The sequence below is a fragment of the Gavialis gangeticus genome, unplaced genomic scaffold, assembly GCF_001723915.1.
Source record: "Gavialis gangeticus isolate Ggan-Ray unplaced genomic scaffold, GavGan_comp1, whole genome shotgun sequence".
Classification (NCBI taxonomy): Eukaryota; Metazoa; Chordata; order Crocodylia; family Gavialidae; genus Gavialis; species Gavialis gangeticus.
Window position 1 is genome coordinate 148,551,584 of NW_017729025.1, and position 5,347 is coordinate 148,556,930.

Here is a 5,347-nt window from a genome sequence, read left to right on the forward strand (position 1 = left end):
CTATATCTTGTATCTGTAATATATTGGAAAGGTGTATCCAATCTTTTCCAAAAAGAGAGACTAGCAGGAGACTAACTAGGAAGCCAATCACTGCAGCCAGCCACAGTACCTTTCACATGCTGTTGCTTCCAGAGAGACAGCTCACAAGAGGGACAGAAGGGCTTCACACAGAGCCTTATATGCTGTTTCTCTGTCCCTCCCCAGAGCACTGGGATTGGAAGGGACCTCAGGGACAGATCACAGACACTGGCCAGCTAGAGATGTCAACACCAGAGCAGTTCTTCCCCCCTTTCCCCTTCCCTCTTCTGAGTTTCTGTTTCCCTGCAAGCCTGGCTCCAAAACTCCAAAATTTTCTGAAACGTTTTGGATGGTTTTTTTTCATTTCGGAGATGTCTCAGAGCCTTGTGTTTTATTTTGGATTAGGTGTTTCGGGTGCCAAAACAGGCCAAAGCACCTCCAGAACAAAACGTCTGCTGAAATTTCACACAGCCTAGTTCTTGCCACACTGACTGACCAAAGCCACAGTTCAATTCCCCAGTTGGGCCTTCTAGGTGATGTTCCAGCCACACACCATCTCCCATGGGTGCCCAGCTGAGACTGCTCTACTGAAAGGACATGTAAATGGCATCTGCTCCAATCTAACAGCCAGCAAGGAAGCCAACCTTGCTGCCTTTCTGTGCAGCTCCCTTCTGGAGAGCTGCTTTGCACCACAAAGCAGCACTAACAGGCCACCTGTTATCTGTCCAGTTGCTCAACCTCTTCTTTAACAGCTTGATGCCACCTATTCTATTGCAAATGAGCCCTGCCCAAATGTGCTTTGTTGCTCCAAGAACAAACCTTGTCTGGTATAATTGCTCATGGGAACTTTATTTGACTGTATATACAAAGGACAGGGCTGGACTCGTAATGAACTCTTGTCCATGGTGCAAACCACCTTATGCCACTTGTTTTGTTCTACATGTAAGCCACAGCAGAGCATCTCTTGCTAGCCCTAATATTCCCTGGGAGTAAGATTCATCAATAAAAATTGCAGCTTTCCTTGTGAAGGATACTTCCCCCACATAGACTTGGTCTGAGACTTTAGAGGCCCTTCCTGAAAGCTTGGAAGGCCTTGTACTCTTCTTGAACCTACAATGTTGCTTATTCACCTCTAACAAGATGCCCAGCACTTCTCAAAGTGAGCCAGTAGACCAGGTGTCAGGTCTAGTGCAACTAGGGTGACCACCTTTTCAAAACAGAAAGGCAGGACACATGCCTCCCCGCCATAGCCCTCTATCTACCCTCCCCCACCCTCCACCATGGCATGGCCAGAGCAGAGCCAAGCGGAGCGGGGCCACATGTGGGCTGCCTGCTGCAGGCTTTGGGCTCCCTACCCCACTACTTTTCCCCAAGAGCCCACGCCAACTGCACACCCCCTGCCCATGCAGCAGCAATGGGCACTCCACACCACTGCTGCCCCTGCTGCTGCTGGGTGGGCAGGATGTGTGCAGCTGGCATGGGGGCATGGGGAATGGCATGAGGGGGGGGCAAGGGAAATACAGCAGGGCAGGGAGCCCAGAGCCTGCAACAGGCAGCACACATCTGCCTCACCCCACGCACAAATCAGGGGGATGTGCTCCCTAGGGAATGCATGCAGCAATGGGGAACTGCCCGCCCCCCCCCCGGATGAGCCACCCATGGCTCCTTCCCATGCCCTGCCCCAGACCCTGGCCCCATGCACTGCCCCCACTAGGCAGCGCCCCCATTCCCAGCCCCTGCCCCACTCCCTCCCTCACTCTGGGGGCTAAGATCTGCCCCTCCCCATGCCTCCTTAACCCCGCATAAATCTGCCTGCAGGGAGCTGCTTTTCACACTGCCTGGCTGTCTTGCTGGCCATGTGCATGAGTGCAGGTGCTCATGTGCATGTGGGGCCCCCTGTGTCTTGCTCCCTGCAGCCCCAACCAGCCAACCTGCAGGGAAACATGCCATTTCTCAATCCCTGCACAATACTGAGAACCTGGGACAAATGCTGTCCTGGAGTCATGCAGCCCAAAACTGGGACTTGATAATCCCATTCTGGGGCTGTTCCACCCAATTAGGGATGGGTGGTCCCCTAGGTGCAACTTTGAACAAGTGAATTCTGGGAAATGTAATCCAGAGGGGTGGACACAAGGTATGGGTTGGGGAGCATGTGACCCACATCCGGTGTTTGGAGGTCTATGCAAAACAGACTCCTCGCTCAGCAGTCGCCACCTCCCTTGGAAGCCCATTCCAGATTCTGGCAACCCTTACCATAAAGAAGTTCTTCCTTCTGCGCTGGTTAACTTAGTACATGGGCCAAAAGTGGTTGAGACAGACAGGTAGCTTCTTAGCAAGTCTCTCTGATGCTTGTCATCACTATGGACTGGAGAGGGAGGGAACAACCTCTCTCCTTTGGAGCAGAGGAAATTTGTGGACGAAAAGCAAGTAAAAGGAAGAGCCAACAATAGTTTTGAGATTTGGACAACTTGAGAAAATGTGACAAAGGACCTTTGGATTGTTCTGTTTGGGATGTTTGGCCACCCTAAGAAGAAGACGTTTTGCTTTCTCCACATGGAAAATGTCTTTAAAAATAATAAAACCAACCCAAACAAAACAAAACTGGATTGACCCTTTGACAGGAGGGAGACTGAAGAGCAAAGGGGTAACTGAGGCAAGAACATGCTACCAGGAAGATAAAGGAACCCATTATAAGAATAATGCTCTGGGTGACTCTTTGTTTATGGGTCTGAGTGTGGTTTCTAAAGCCATACACTCACCCCAGAGAAGCTATGTGACAACAGCTTAGTCATTCTAGCTATGCTACTTCTAGACCCCCAGTACTCTGCTATCTAAGCATTTCACAACACCCCTGCAAGGTCAGGTGGTGCTATTAACTCCGTGTTACAGAGTGGGAAATGAAGCAGAGAGACTAGTATCTATGCCATCCACACACTATGGAGGGCAGCAGCATGCTCAAATGTGCCTGCTGTTCTGTGCAGGCTATGTCCTGAACTGGGAGCAGTTTGGCTCCATTTAGTGCAGCACTGAAGGCAGGCTAATATGCTCAGTCTCTCCTTTGTACTAATTAGCCCACCCACAGTGCCATACAAATGGGATATGCTGCTTCTGGTCTGGGAGGCAGCAAATGCAAAGCAGTGCTGTGTGTTTAAAGCATTCCTGGCACAATAAAGGTTCAGTGTACCCATAGCTTAAGTGACTTGACCAGGGTCATGTAGGAAGTTTGTGACAGAACTGGGAATGAACCCAGATTTTTTCATCCCTGTCCAGTACCTTAATAACTGGAAAGTCCCTGCTTCTGCCTGTTGAGTCAGGCAAAAATCCTTTAGGGGCAGTTTCTTCACTCTTTGGTTTGGAGGTGCCATGTGTATTCCAAGAGGTGTAGGCCTGGGATTTTCAAATGGTGAGATGATTTGCACAACCAGTGTTCAAAGGGTGAAACGGGCACTTAAGCCCTTGAGATGGGGTAGAAGTGGTGCCCACTCTTCTGTACAGGGGTAGTTTCACCCAATGAAAGCAAGTCTTTGTGGTGCTGTCCACCCTCTGCACAGCTGTGTGAAGGTGAGCAAGGGTTCCTGGTCCATCAAACCTGGGCAGCAAGTGTGTGTAGAGAGAGGTGAAGCACAGATGTCACTCTGGAACAAGATGTCAGCACCCCCAAAAGTATATAAATATGTCCGCTGTGAATCCCAGCATGTCTGCTCCCAGGCCTGTATTTAATGAGGGACTTTTTATTAATGCTGAGGACCCCTGAGCATTGTGTGCATGCACGTATAATGGTGTTTAGCATTAGTTGTGTCTTCCTGGCCTTAGGGGACCCTAAGCTAAGACCATGCCCTCTTGTCTTGACAGCACTGTCAAGGCAGGGGCTGAGAAAGCTGCTCTTCAGAGCTGCTTATAAGCCTGTATCAGTCCTGAAGTTGTCAGGGACTGAAACACCTCCCCATCACTTCTCAGAAGTTCACAAGCTACCTCTCCCTCTGTTTCAGTCCGGGGCCTTCTGGCAAGGTGCTCCCAGGGAAGGCATCTAAAACATAGCCTCTGGCTTCTCCCTCACTTGTAGTCTGCTAGAGCCTGAAATTTTTCTGCTTTGGGAGATTCCCACATTGTTTCTGAGGCATCAGTACCTGGACTCATAGTGTCCTAAGCTAAGCTATGAGAGGGTGTGTCCTTGAAACTATGTAAACTGAAATAAATAATCATTTGTCTGCCATTGGGCTCCTTTTTGAGAAACAGCATGGTCTAATGGCTAGGGACATGGCCAAGCAATCAATCTGGTCCTGGCTCTGCCATTGACTTGCTGTGTGACTTTGAACAAGTTAGTTCACTTTTTCCATGCCTCTGTTTCCCTTCCATCCTCTGTCTGCAGGACTGTCTCTTACTGTGTGTCAGTACAGCTCCTAGCACAGTGGGACTGAGTCCAAGGAGCTGGTGCTCTGCTTTCTCCCATCTTCTTTTGGTTACTGTAAGAGAGACCCCTGCCCCTATTACTAGGAAGGAGGGGAGTGGAGCCAGAAGCAGGCTGTGGGGAGTCCAAGGGCAAAGCGGCAGCAGGTGAAAGCTGCCTGGGTGACCTGTGCAAAGGTGAGAAATTAAAGGACAGACTGATAATGGCAGAATAAACAGCACCTGGGCCCTGGGAGCATGAGACAGAGGCACTATAGAGGTGCTGGGCTTGGGTCATGTAAGCCCAGCCTCTGGCCATAGAGGGGTATGGCTGCCAGCCCTGGCTGCTACAGGATACAGAGCTCCTGGGAAAGAGCTAGCTGCAGTGAGAAATCAAACTAACCCAGGAGAAGTACTTGGAAAGATGGAGGCAACCTAGCCAGAGAGGCAGGGCTCAAGCACTAGAGGCCCAGAGGGATGCATCTGAGTTAGGACTGGTTAGGTGACTGTTTTGAGTTGAACCAGAACTGTGTTGTGGCCACAGGAGAGGAGGTGGCCAGGGGTAGGGTGCCTGGGAGGCATTATCAGGGATCTCTGTCTATCAGGGACTGGAGATGGACCAAACTTGAGAAAGCTGAAGTTGATGTGGACCCCCAAGGTTTGCTACACTACTCATAACTTCTCAAAGTCTTCTCCATGACCAAAAACAGTATTGTGTCTTTTATTGGTAAAGAGATGATCCCTGTTGCACTTGCTAGCAAAAGTGTACTGTGTCAAAGGAAAGGGGAACGCATTTAGAAAGCCTTTTCTGAAAGAAATTGTCTTGAAATTTCCTGCTTTGAAATATCATCAAATCTATTTCTGCATGAAATGTTCCTTGACCATTTTGAAGGGTTAAGAAACTTTTGAATAGTTACAAGCTACACTTAATTCCTTCTTTCTT

General features: G+C 49.6%; 1 long non-coding RNA gene across 1 annotated transcript in view; it reads right to left on the minus strand.

Moving 5' to 3' along the window:
- Positions 1-5,058, minus strand: part of LOC109299506 — an 8,767-nt gene extending 3,709 nt beyond the window's left edge. Inside the window, exon 1 of the long non-coding RNA XR_002097900.1 lies at positions 4,927-5,058. This is a non-coding gene — a long non-coding RNA (uncharacterized LOC109299506). The remainder of the gene's footprint in view (positions 1-4,926) is intronic.
- Positions 5,059-5,347: the final 289 nt, after the last annotated feature.